Raw genomic sequence first — 14,477 nt, 5'->3', positions numbered from 1 at the left:
TGCATCAGAGTGAGAGAGAGGACAGATGAATGGATGAGGGAGAAATCTCTCTGGGTGGTTTGTACCAGCTTTGATCACTCCACTAGGACTAGACAAGCTGACTGACTGCCACACACACACACACACACACACACACAGCAAGATATCTCTCTGGTCAAACAATGCTGCATTCTGTCTGCATTCACTGTGTGTGTGAACGTACCAGAGTGTGTGTGTGTGTGTGTGTGCTTGGACAGGCGTTCAGGAGTGTGTGTGAAAGGAAGTCTTTGACTGTCTGGAGTTGTTTTGTGTAGGAGACCCTCCTGCTGCTCTCTGTAGCACAGTGGTGGCAGATCTCCCTCGACCTCTCTGCGTCCGTCCTTTCTTAAAGTTTGTGTTCTTCTTTACTCATCATAGACTTTGTGTTTGACAAGTGATGATATATTTCCCATCTCCCTATCAGTTTGTATCTCTATCGTTTCAATTTGTAATCTGTTGTAGCTGCTGAATGGTTTGTTACCGACCTTTCTCTTTGGCCTTGTAGGTTTAATTTATGTTGGGCCGTGAAAATCCAGGAGCAGATCTGTGCATTTCATGTATGGTAAATAGAAACATGTAGCAATTAAAGCTCAGCCTATTCCCCAGAATCAAGAGCCTGGACATATGTGTATAGAGGCAGAGGAATTTGTTGTGAAAGCAGCGATAAAATCCGGTTCCTGAATAAGTGTGGTTTTCAAAAGACTGCGTCGAAAAACTGCGCCACACCACTCGCACCATTTATCATCTCTCATTCTCCGCAGGGGAAAACCCGGGATGGCACTAGAATCTGCCTCTTTGTGCAAGTGTGTGTCTACCAGTGTGTGTGTGTGTGTGTGTGTGTGTGTTTGGTTGTGCATTTGTGAACGTGCGTGTTTACTAGAGGGACAGGCTGAGCAAGGGAGAGGAGGAAAAAGAGAGGGGAGAAGCTAAATGTTCTGAAACCGATTCCCAGCGTCTCCTGCTGTTAGGCCTAATTCCTTCTAGAGTTTCATGTAAAGATCTGGAATTATGAATTTTTCATGGCCTTCGAAACCTAAGGCCTCATTTGGGGATCTCGTTTCCAGGCTTTTTGTTTTAGTTAGCTCTGTGTGTGTGTGTGTGTGTGTGTGTGTGTGTGTGTGTGTGTGTGTGTGTGTGTGTGTGTGTGTGTGTGTATGTGTGTGTGTGTGTGCGAGTCTGTGTGGGGCTGGTGCTCAGAGAGAGAAAGCCGTTTGTTCCCAATCAATGGCCTATAATATAGTTCCCACTGGTCCCATGCAGTCCTGCACTGTAAAAAGTTATAATCCTATTTTAGTCTTTTTATTACAGATGTAGATGAATTCTCTTTTTTTAAAGTCACTCGAAAAAGACAATGGATTGTTTTAAATACATTTTAGTTAATTCTTTTAGAGGGATGAAAGACAAACACATTGTCATGGAACAACTAAAAGCTATTATTTTCCTACGCCAGTACATTTTATGGAGAAAAAAAAACTAAAATATAGTTGTTAAATGTAAATGTATGATGAATTCTGGTCATTTTACTTTTTTCTGTGAACTGTGTGTTTTTTGAATCCCCATAATAAACAGTGGAACCCAGTGAAGTAAGTATCAGGCCACCGATTCCTGCACTGTTGTCCATCGTCTCTATTCCTGTCTGCTGTCATTTGTTCCAATTTCTCTCTCTGACTCTCATTTCCTCTGCTTTCATCTTCATCTCTTTCCCATTTACTACCTCGGACGTTCTGTTCGCCTCGTTCACTTTTAGCTCTTTTTTTTATTACTTTCTTCCTCTGCTGCTGCCTCTCCCCACTCCGTCTCTTTCTCCAGTTAGATTTACGCTGTTTAATTAGAGTGTGGCCCAAACAGTGGACATATTGTTGTCCTTCTGAATGGCGCTTGCAAGCAGCAGGACATTGTGTGTGTGTGTGTGTGTGTGTGTGTGTGTGTGTGTGTGTGTGTGTGTGTGTGTGTTTGTGTGTGTGTGGGCACAGAACTCATCAGTCAGAGTGAGGGAGGGACAGTTTGCCTACACATGCACACCCGCACAAATGTGTGCGTCCAATACTGATATATGGAACTGAAAAGGGAAGGAAAGCGACAGGTAGAGAAAAGGAGCCCCACGCCATGCCAGCTGTCCTCCATTGAAATCTCACCCTGCATCTCTTTGTTTTAAGGCCTTGCCTCTTAGCCGGCAGCTTAGGCGTTTCATGGTCTGTATATTCTTTTTATTTGATACCATAAAACCTCCAGTAAATAGCTCGCGCTGGTTTATTTGCTTCAAAAACAACGAGCAGCACACTGCACTTATTGGAGACGAGCGATTACCGGAGACACTTTATTTTTTCCTCCGTCTGTGTGAAGAAACCAACTTCCGCCCTCCTCCGCTTAATCCCCTGTCCCTTCCCATGTCTGTCTCTGACATTTTGTTTGGAGTCATGCCAAGGCACCAATCTGCTGTGTCTCCAGATTTTTCGCTCATGGCGCCAATATTAAAGACAGGCTGCAGATTTCGGGATAGATTGTCTGTATCGCTTTCACATGGTGTCGCAGATTTCTGCAGCGCAAACCTGCCCCGGGATTGCGAAGGTGTCCCTCCTGAGACACGCTCGGAGTAAAACACGGACAAAAAAGGACACATTTCTACATACGTGTGCTCCGTTTGATGGGACAATTCCTTGAGGGCGAACACACGACCAGCAGATGGGTGCTGGGTGTTTTGGCTGAGTGGCGTGTTTGTGTGTTGGAGCAACAGAGTCTTATTTGTGTCACCATGAATATGTAATTAAGCCCCCTTTGAGAAAAGACGACGTGTCGCGACAGGGGGTCCACGAGCCCGGGACCCGGATCCTTTTTTGGTTTCAATGCAAAGCTTGTTATATGCATTGTCCTGTATTGAGAGATGGAGTAGAAAAGACAGGAGGGACGAGGTTAGGGGCAGGAACTGAGAAATGGAGAGAGGGTGAAGTGGCAGGAAAGAAGAAGAAGAAAAGTAACGAAAAGAGTAAAGAGAACTTGACATTCACGCTCCTTTTTGATAGGAAACAAAGCCGCACTGTAAAAGCCCATACAACTCCTCGTGTGCAGAGAGGATTGGGGAGAGGAGGAGGAGGAGAAGGAGGAGGAGGAGAAGGAGGAGGAGGGCACGAGCAAGCGGGCTGAGAAGCATCGGGGAAGCAGCCTCAAGGATTAGTCTTTCTCTCCTTCGTATCTTTCGCCACTTCATTCTCTCCTCCTTTGTTACCGTGTTTTCCTCTCTATTGGTCTTCTTTTCACATCCTCCCTTTTTTTCTGCCAGTTTCCCTCTCTCGCTCTCTCTCTCTCTCTCTCTCTCTCTCTCTCTCCCACTCCTCCTTGCTCCCTCAATCCAACCCCTCCCTCGCTCACCCCAACAGTAACTCTTTTCTTTTTCCTCCACTCGCTCCCTCCGTGCATGTGCCAAACTGTCTGGTAATCTAGTGGTCCATCTGAAGGAATATGCAAAAACCTGAAACCATAATTACTATAATCACCACTGTAACTTTTTACCTCTCAGGCTTACGTCTGCACTTTGCACACATGGACACACACAAACACAGAAGTCGTGCCTGTTTCGAGAGGGGTACATTGTAATTCTGTGGGATGCTGTGAAAAACAGGATTTAACGTGTGTTATAAAAAGGTTTTTGGTTGCCTGTTCTGTTGTAGACATGATGCAATTTACTGTACTGCACCATAACACACACACACACACACACACACACACACACACACTGATACACATGCAGAGGCAAGAAAACACACATACGACTTAAACTTTGTACAGTTCAGTGAGGAGATTCTTGTGTATGATCAGTACTTAGACGCACACAAACCACAAGCACACACTGTACATTAGACACACTACATATGGTACAACAAGTCCATTCACTTATGTTGGCTCCGCACCAACTGTAATAAGGAACCCAATATATTTTACTCGGCGGGTGACAAGATTACGTGTAAGCAGTTTGCTTTGATTCATCTGAACACAGCATTCTAAGTGGCTAATGAATATGGGCAGTCACTTTGCTGAGAGGGCATGTTTTGTGTGTGCATTGTGTGCGCGTGGGGATGAAATATCGCATCGCTATTTTCCAGAATTATCCATGCACGCAGCATTTTTCCCCCCCTCCTCCCCCAGAGGAGAGCAGGTATAGGAGGGTAGGTGGAGAGGGGGGAGAATGGGGAGAGAATAATGACTCTCCGCTGTAAAAATGTTGCTTCCTGAAATATTTTGCTCTCCAGGAGAAGAAGCGATCATGCGGGCGGTGAGAGAGACGGAGAATCTGAAAAGCCAAGGAGAGCAATGTTGAACAAGCAGGAGGAAGAGACGTATAGTGACTTGGACAGAGGGACATCATGTCCCGGTGCGAGATAGGGAAGGACCGATGGGTTAGTGATTAATCACAGTGTTCAGAAAGAGGGAAGAGATTTAATGAGGGCAGAAGGGTTGACTGAATAATTTAACCTCACTCGGATTTAAAGTCACACAGAGGCCATATTGTTTGCATGAGCCTCACTTTAAAGGTTCCATAATGTACACCTTTTTTATTAGGTTTTTATAGATCTCTGAAGTTTATTTCTTCAAAACACGCCTCAGATGCTGCATTCAAACATAAACCATCTATTTCAGCCCTGTTCTGAACAGTTTATGTGTCTGTAGATTGAAATGCAAATGAGCTGTGGCTGGTCACGCCCCTCTCAGGAAGTGGATGTGGCCTGGGTTTACTGTAGACACGACGCCCCTGTGTTTACAGCGGGCACACATTTAGATATGGCAGCTATCTGAGGCGGTGGAGTTTAAACCATGCAATTTTGATCCAGCATCTGAAGAAGGCAGAGAAGATGAGTTGAAGGGTTTTGGTCAGGATTAGGTGAAGGGGTTTCACTTGTGACCTCTAGAGGTCGGCGGTGAGGTCTACGTACTCAATCTAAATGAGCAGACTGTGTTCAGGAAAGCATTTGGCTTTTTGATGGATAATAAGAAAGACACAAATATCTGTGCTGTCGATGTGCTGTGTTTTTCTGAAAAGGACCGGAAGCTGTTTTTCAATCAAACCTCAACATCAAAGGGGTGACGGGTCGCTGATAGCACATTACGTCACTATTGCGGCTAATTGCATTCAGTACATTTGAACATACTCTAGTTCTGCACTCATTCGTTGCTCCCTTCTTCTTTTAGCACCCTTCTTTCTAACTCTGATTGTTTACACACTGTATCTGCTGGTGGTTCCAGCTCAGCAGTTAGCGATGGCCTCTCCGTCTCCCTGCAGCTCTGTAGGTCTCACGTGTAGTTACGCCTGTCTCCTTTAGTGGTACGAAATGGTACAGTTAATACATTTCCTTGCCCTGGTGGAGGCGAGGCTCAGTGGATTGGAAGCGTAAATCCGCACCGTGGTACCCAGATCATTTGCTGCTATTATTAGCCAGTCCCCATGTGCAGTCGGTACCAGTGCAGCTTCTTTAGCCCCTCCAGCAGCTCGCGAGCAGCCAGGGATTCTGGGTGACTGTCTGTAGCGAGACGCATGACCGTGAGCAAATGCCCTGCAGTTCAACACCAGCCAGATAGATTCTACTCCGTGTCTCTCTGATAAGGCTGTAACCAAATTTACGGAAAGAATTCCACTGTCATTTACTCCAATGCCATGTCAACGGAGGACGGGTATCTCAGCTTTACCCTCACACAAGTTGAGAATCTTGTGGTACATTATTGTTCGGTCTGAGATAATGTATGATGTGATTTGGAGAAATAAATTGAATCTAAGAAACGGTAAAGAGAGAAATGGAGGAAGATGCAGTGGCTGTGTGGTGAGCCGCTGGCAACACTGCTATCTGGTATGTCTGTTTGTGTTTGGGAAATTCATACAGAAGACCCAGCCTTTTGGATTTTCTTATAGAAAATGACTGCTCAGCTTCATGTTACACCGTCCAAGACTAAGTTCTGAAACTCAACAGTGTAATTTGTCCATGAGACAAGCCGCCTCTGGACTAAAGACAGAGAGATATAGCTGACTTGATACGAAAACAATGAAAAATGGGCTTGTTAACTCGTCTGTAAAGCAGGTTTGAGCGATGCTAGCAGGATTTTTACCAGATGTGAGATGACTGAGGCTGTTGTCTCTGGGTTTCGTTGCCTTGGTGTCCTATACGTTTCTGTATGAAAGTATACAGTTAATTTATTATTATTACACAGGCGTTCCTATAGGGAAATAACTCTAGTGAAATGATAACAGTGCAATATGAATGAAAACACGGGGAAATGTGTAAACAGGTTGGAAACCACCCTTTTGAAGAATTGTTCACAGCTGATTATTTAGACCAACTGAAAGCTGAACATCAGGGTTTGCATAATACATGAGAACATGAAATATAAAATGCTTTTTTCAGTGCCAATTGGCAAATTACAGTACACACTTCTTTTTTATTTGTCATATTAAAATCATATCAAGATTAGTTTACATTTTGTATTTCAATTTTGATAATGCCTTTTATGCTCTAAAAGTCTTTATTGAGTGCCTGGTGCCTTAAGGTCCAGCTTTTCATTGACTGTGAGTCAGCTGCTGGTGGAGATGATCAGATATTACTTTTTGGGAAAGACGGTTTCCAAGGAGGCTTTGAATAAATGGCGGGATGATGAGGGCGGTGGATGAAAGCTCTAAAGTTGTTTTGAATGATTGAGAGATTTAACATCTTCTCTGACTCTTGAAAACCTTGGAGTTAAAGTCAGTTTTTTCAGCGTTGTGACTCAGCTATACAAGTACAGACCCTCTGACTTGTTTGTGCTGTTTATAGTATGTTTCAACTGTGCTTTGTTGTCATTGATTCTCTCCCACACAGATGAATTTGTGTGTGTGTGCTAACTTGTTAGCTTGCTCCTCTGAGCCCTCTGGCTCTCAGGGCTCTATTGTCTTACAAACATTTATCGACGGTTATTTAAAAAAGGGATTTGACCCTAAAAGTCACTCTCTCTCTCTTTCACTCTTACTCTCTCTGCTTGTGGTTTTTGTGTTTCCATCCCCGAGGACCCCGGTAAAGTGAAGGGTCAGAGCAGGTACAGAAGGAGTCGCTGCTTTCACCGCTCGTTGCCTTTCAATTAAAATGAAGTTCATTGTTGCTCATTACGTGATTCTCGGAGGAGGTCGGCTGAAGTCAGCACATTCTTTGGCATTCCTTTACAATGAGGTTTCACCTTGGTAATGTTGGTGACTATCTCCGACCACAGAGGCAGTGGGTTAATTCCGTAGACTTTATAAAAAGATTTACGACATGAAAGCTTTCCAATGGGAAGCCAAATCATCTGGGTCGGCCCCTGGTGTCTGGTTAGGTTATAAATCCCACCTCCTCCATGTTAGCAGATGAGCCAAAAACAATTCAATTCTTCTCTCTTTTAAAAGGGGTGAAACCTCACGATTGAAAAATGAGATCGACTCGTGATTGGTCAAGTTAATTTCATCCTCACTTTTGAGATACTGAATGAAAGCACTGTGCTTCTTGTATAAATAATATTTAAGAATTTTTCTTTGACAAACTTGATTAAACTACAACACTCCATTCAGATCACACAGCAGGTCAAAGCCTCATTTATTCACTCAGGAATTTACACTTTCCTGCTGTATTTTTTTTGAAGAATACACATCCTTAAAAAACGGATCAACGCTTGTTTGAATCATCTGACACCGCCTTCATGAAACGTTGAAGTATGACATCAGTATGTGTGTTTCGGGAGGATACAGACCGGGGTTGCCTGCTGCGATCTGACAGCTGATGAAATCTAGATGTAATTTTACATGGAAGTCAAAGGCGCACATACACGCTCTATCTGGGGAAACAAAGGACGAGCTGAATTGTAAAAGAAATGCGCAGTTCTCTCTGTCAAATGCTATTTGTACTTTTAATTCTTGCTTCTTGAGTAAGTAAGACCAGAGAGAGACCGGAGGAAAGAAATGTACCAACTGCAGCCATGTCCTGGTCTTAGCCCGTTTCTTCCAAAATAATTTAATTTGATGTTGTAAACAACTTAGTCAGTAATGAGGAACACTGTTTTATTCCGTCTGGAGCAGCACTGCTTTAAATCAGGGTTATATGTGGGCAAAGCGGTGTTTTCCCAGCATCACTTAGTTCTTATGGATGCATTTTATTTGACATTATATTTCATTATTGTATTCGTCTCTTTCTGGCACTTGTAAAACTAACTTGTTAATGTGTAGACAAAATTTGTTGGAAAAATAAACCATGACTGAATTGAAAGCAGTGACCACATTTTACATAACTGCTTTGTTCATTTTTACACAGAAAACTTTTCATCACTCTGGCACTCAGTAGTCAAAACTGAAAATAGTCTGTTTTGTATTTGGACATTTTGGCATTGGAGAGCTGCTTCTTGATTGCGGGTGCAAGTTATTACTGTCGCCCACACATACTTTGTTTGTTGTTTTTCGCCCAAAACAAAGACACAGTTAGATGTTTCTTCATAGAAATAATAAAAAATGTCTCTGTCACTGAGGTTATTCTACCAGTACAGGCAGTGGTTTTATGAAGTATATTAAAATGACACACAGACATTTTCATATCCGAGGCTGTGTGATCCTGCACTTTTCAAAGGGTTTCCTTATATTTTCCTGTTGCCATGATCATCATCATCATCATCATCATCATCATCATCATCATCATCATCATCCTCTCCCCGAGGCACAGCTGGTGGAGCCGTGCGGTAACGGTTTTCGGCACAAATTGGCTCACTGTCCAATGACATGTGGCTCAATTGGCCCGCCAAAACTGGACGCACACACATACACACACACACTCACAGAATATACTATGGGACAAGTGTCTCTGCCCTGTTGAACACCAGTATACAAGAGGGTTTCCAGACTGGCCAGCCAACAAACACACACACACACACACACACACACACACACACACACACACACACACACACACACACACACACACACACACACTGACAGTGAGTGGTAAGGAATGATTAGTTTGGCAGTTAAATTAGACATAGGGAAGGTCACTGTGTCTCCATATGCAGTGACTGTTGTTTTCTTGGCAGGTTTAGTGTGTCCTGTCACTCTCTTGGTGCAGTGTGATTCTTTGGCAGCTGGAGTTTCACAAAGACAGAAAAAAGAACACCTATACAGTCACAGTGAGGGTTCATCTAAACAAGTCTTATCAGGTATCAAAGTTTCCTTCAGATTGGAAATATGTGTTTTATGTAATTATGTTAATGATAATGAATATTACGATGTAGCTTAAATGTTATATTGTCCTGGATTTAAAGTAAGCTATAAAAGTGCCTGAACCTGGAGGGGCACTGCAGCGATTTAGTATCACACTTAGGTAGAGGGTCAGTGGTTCAGTTTCCAGCTCCTCTGGTCTGCAGTCAAGTGTCCTTGGCCAAGATACTGAACTTCAAATTGTGCCAACGTTGTATGAGTGGTGTGTGTGTGACGATAAAAGTGTGGCTTATAGAAGCGCTGCATGAATGTGTGTGTGAATGAGTGAATGCAACTTTTTAAAATAATATTTAAAATCAGCTGCAGAGGCTGAGATGGTTTAACTTGAGTCTGTATCCAGTTGATAAATCACTGGATACTACATTTTGCATAATGTTAGTGGATAACATCTTTAATTAAGACAAAATAAGCTGGATGACATTAGCGGGCTAATTTTTTCAGGCCTTGGGAAACTTTTTCCACAGCCAGAGACGGCATTATTTAATTGTTATCACGGGCTGATAACGATTGTCCTCCCTTTGACAAATAAACTGAGCCTCGATTAAAATTCATGGAATTTCCCTTTAAGGCTTTATGTCTTCTGAAAACACCAGTCGTTCATAATTCCATCCATCCATCCTGTTCCGCTTTTCCTTTCAGGGTCATAGGGGGAGTTGGAGTCATTCCCTGGTGACATTGTGCGAGGGAACAGGTCGCCAGTGTATCGCAGAGCCAATATACAGAGACAAACAACCACCCACGGCCAATTTAGAGTCTCTAATTAAACTAATCCCCAATCTGCATGTCTTTGGACTGTGGGCGGAAGCTGGAGTACTGAGAGAAAACCCACGTAGACACCGGGAGAACATGCAAACTCCACACATAAAGACCCCGGACGGACCGGGCTTTGAACCGGGAACCCACCGAGCCCTCCACATTCATGAATATCCAATATGATATTGTGATGAGCTAAGTTTACATATACACTTATTGATCATTCTTGATCCTTTAGACCAGGCCTCTTCTCCCAACGCTAACATTAGCTGCTATACAAATGTTTGTCCTAGTGTCTCCAGCCTTTGAAGACTATTGTAACCAGTCTTGGCTTCTCAGCAGCACAGTAAAGAGGGCCAGATCATGGCAGGACGGGCACCTCAAATAAATTGGTTGCAACTGTACCAGCTGCACACAGTCACGACATTGTTGCCTGCTTGTTGAAATATGCTCCGCAGTATGTTCTGTGTGGCAAGTAGCCATCTGTAAGCTATATGTCTTGTATTTGTGCCGATGACATCATGCGTATGGGGTTACTTGTTCTGCAGCAGATGAATGGGCGCGAGACTTATGTCATCGTGTCACAGCCGGGTTAAGGTACCACATCAAAAGGACATGAAATAAGTGTGAGTGAGCCTCCCTCCGTTTTCTCCTCGCTCTGTATCCATCTCTGCTTCTCGTTCAGACCGTCTGTTGTCAGCCTGCTCTTCACTACCCCTCATCTTTCTCCACTTTACTTCAAGTGTCTACTTCTTCTATCTGTCCTTCCTAGGGGAAAGGGAGATTTAAACTTTGAACAAAAGACACAAGGAAGAAAACTTTGCAGAAACATTTGAAGTGGGGTTTTTTTTCTCTCTTCTCTTTTCTGAGAAATGTCATCCACACCCAAGGAACAGTTTCAAAAAGAAGCAGAAAGTAGCTGACTAAAGCCAGGCAATGCCCACGGCTCCCTCCAGCTCCTCCAAATCCTTGTATTGTTGCTGTGGTTATTTGTGTTGCTTCTTCCTCTGGGCTCCTCCAGGGTTTTGGTTTATCTCCGCTCAGTGCTGAGGTCTTGTCAGAAAATGGGGGCAGGGCTGCCTCAGGTCAACTCACAAAAGTTTATTTTTGGTTGGAGAGTGAAGTGAACTCACAGCTAATGACAGACTTGACATTTGGTTGGTTGGACTTTGTGGGAGCATCTCCGATGTTTTGCCATATTCAGTCCATCGTGGTCGAGGAGGAACATTGACACTACAGGCAGCAAGTCACCATATGTTTCATCACCAAATCTAATCTTAAATCTCCCAAAACCCGCTGCACAATTAGCTTTTGATATATTAACTCTTAACTCGTGAAAATATTCCATGCACTATTGCCTTTTAAATGAAGGTGATCAAGAATTGACTTTTTATGTTTTTTAGCTAGCAAAAGCTAGTGATGTAGCGCGGCACTGTTAATTTTAAGTGTTTTAGAGCAAATGTTTCTCCTCATTTAATCCTCAGCCGAATCTCACCTGTGTTGCAGGATTCCAGGGAAGAGCGCGGCTCTCACCTTCCTGGAGCCGTTTTCCTCCGCACTGTGCTGTTTTAGAGTTTAGTTTAAGTCGTTTAAGCTTTTAGTTCCATCACTTTTGGTCTGTAGCACTGAGGAGGGGAGGTGTGTCCGATGAATTATTTACAGAGCAGAGAGTTAAGATAACAAAATGCCTCGGAGCTTCAGACAGGCTGGTGCCACCGCGGGTTATACAGACTTTGTAGGGACCTGAGCGCCATGAAGCTCAGGTGGTCAAATCAAAATCGTCTTCAAGGGTCTCTTCAATGAAATGACGAAAAAATAAACAATTTCTTTTTCTGATGTACTTTTTAGATTAACTTTGTTGGTCAAGGATAAGATCGTTGTTTAGGTTCAAAAAGGCACCTCATTAAAGTTAGTGGACCTTTGAGGTCGCGGTTACAATAACACACAGTCAAGGTTGTGGATTGGTCGTGGATAAAAGAAGCCTTGTTGATTTTCAGCTCAGAGCAAAGGCACAGGGAGACGTCTCTTTAAAGAAATAATTGAAAAATCACTGAGGAAATGAAAAGTAGTTTTCTGTGGAACACCTTTGACCTCCTCTTATTCAGACTTTGTCGCTCTTTACACTGCATCACCTTACTTCCTCTTTTCTGTCCGCTATCTTCAATACAACCACTAGAGGGCACTCAACAACTGACATAGCTATAGCTACTTGCAAAGATGACCGATGGGCTTGTTTTTTATCGGACAATCTCTTTAAAATATGTTCTGTGTTTCAGTTAATGTTAATTATAATGGAAATAAAATATACTTCTGCATGTAAGCATTTAGTTGTAATAGCAGTGGTGGTTGTAGAATTACTAACCTTCGAACTGTTGAAGTATTACCTCGATAAAACGTCGGAAAGTTTCAATAGTGTCTGGTCGATAGGATGGGAGGGCTAATGAAAAACCGAATAGCCACTTTAAAAAAAAGTCTCAAGTTCAAGAGGTGTCTCAACTTTAAAGTGCTATTTCAGGTTAGGGTTGCCCTCCTTTGACTCCAGTCAATACTCTAAACAAGACCCTCTAATCAGTGGAAACAAAACCGATTGTATTCAAGCTATGTAGACCAAGTGTTGCAACTTGCCTGTAGAAAATCAATCTGGGCAGATTTACCGTTTTATCCATGTTGGATACGTAGAATTGGTTAACACACAAACAAACACACACACACAGCCACGCACTCACAGATGTCTCGAAGGTCTGCTTAAGTGGACATTTAATCATCAAGGACCTTTTCTTGCTTGCTGCTCCACTGAGTGTGCCTGACACACACACACACACACACACACACACACACACACACACACACACACACACACACACACACCCTGTCGCGTGGCAGTGTATTGATTCCCAGTGTTGTTCTTCTGCTGTTGGTTAAACAAGACAGTAATAATGGAGCAACATTGTTTAGTCTGCTTATTGAACTGTGACTGGCCGACATTGATTGTTGTCTTCAGCTTTGGGAATGGATTTGTGTCTGAGTGTGGAGATTGTGACTTTGTGAGTGAGTGTGGTTTTTGGGGGGGGGGGTGCGTGTGGTGCATTTGTAGCCGGCTTTTCAAAAGAGGAGGAACTATTGCAGGTAAATAAACAATTTTTTCCCACTAATTTCTCTTTTTATCTCCGTAGATAACATATGTAGCTCAGTCAAGGCTGCAGCAAATCCACTGAGACGAAAGAGTAGAGAGGAAGGTGGCAGAAGGAATTTGTGAAAGGTAAATAGTCACAGAGTTGTCTGACAACACTGAGTGGAGGCTGAACGCACTGTGAGAGACAAAGAATAGGAAAGAATGAGAACAAGGGCAGGGGTGCAAAGAAGAGACGAGGAGATGAAAAGCAGGTAAAACTCGGGAGAGGAGATGGGAGAGCTGCATGTTACATTTCAAGGCTTGTGTCAACTTCAGGAGCACTATTCCAGTCATATTTCATATCTGCACTACTTACCCAGATCTATAAAAATCACTTCAGCGTCACTCATATGTCTGATTCCGAAAATAGAGCTGTTTTATCGCCCAGAGCTACACTTTGAGTCAAACCAATGCCTCACACATCAGAGTAGTTTTGGCACTGATCTACACATTTCACAACTAATTAGTCCAGAGCTTTCCGGAACATCAAACTCACTCAAATTGAGCGTTTATCAAATAAATGTCCCTTTTTATTATTTTTCACAGATCAGCCCAGGGGGCGAATCTTTTAAAAAATGAAAATAAAAGTTGACATCAGGACTTAAAGTTTCATATTTTCATGTCTGAGTGATGTTATTTTACTGCAACAGTATATAATAAGTGACCTGACTTGCTGCAGAGCACTTTTTAGTGATGAGTGAGTAACGCCCAGGATGCACTGCCTGTGTTGTGTGTGTGTGCGGCCACTACCTTACTGAACTGGTATGGCTCGATCGCATGTGTCCACACTGCCAGTGTGTCTGCTGTGGCCCTTCGTCTGCCAGCTCTGTGCCCACTGAGTCCCTCCACATCCTTCCACCAAGTTTCATGGAAATACGTTCAGTTGTTTTTATGACAAGAGTGAAAGCATAACCTCCTTGGTGGAGATAAACAGGTCAGATGCTGAAACTACAGATGATGCTCCGCAGCAGCATGGGATGCTTACGTTCGTGCACACGCAACGCAGGCGGCTAGTCCCCGGCCTAAGTGTTCATTTCAAGGAAACTTACAACCAAGTCTTATCATGCTATTAACTTTTGAAGTGCTGTCTGGAAGGCTTCAAAAGAATTCATTGAGCTCTGTGGATTTCCATTCATCACAAGCTGTTTTTATATTACATAAGGTTATGCCGTCTCAAAATTTCCATGCCTAAAGCCAAGCGCCCATGAATAATTCATAATAGTTTAATATTGAAAGTGGTCATTTGTTTCCATGCCAAAGCTCTGTGAACGGAGAGTTACAGAACGCGTTGGC

At 43.1% G+C, this 14,477-nt stretch overlaps 1 protein-coding gene across 2 annotated transcripts in view; it reads left to right on the top strand.

Annotated features, from left to right (window-relative positions):
* The window catches only part of LOC117767516 (netrin receptor UNC5C-like), a 197,732-nt gene that overhangs the window by 4,449 nt on the left and 178,806 nt on the right, over positions 1 to 14,477 (top strand). The gene's annotated exons all lie outside the window — the stretch shown is intronic.

This window comes from Hippoglossus hippoglossus, chromosome 9 (genome assembly GCF_009819705.1).
Source record: "Hippoglossus hippoglossus isolate fHipHip1 chromosome 9, fHipHip1.pri, whole genome shotgun sequence".
NCBI classification, from domain to species: Eukaryota; Metazoa; Chordata; class Actinopteri; order Pleuronectiformes; family Pleuronectidae; genus Hippoglossus; species Hippoglossus hippoglossus.
The sequence above is the reverse complement of the archived record's forward strand: the minus strand, read 5'-3'. Positions and strand labels throughout refer to the sequence as shown.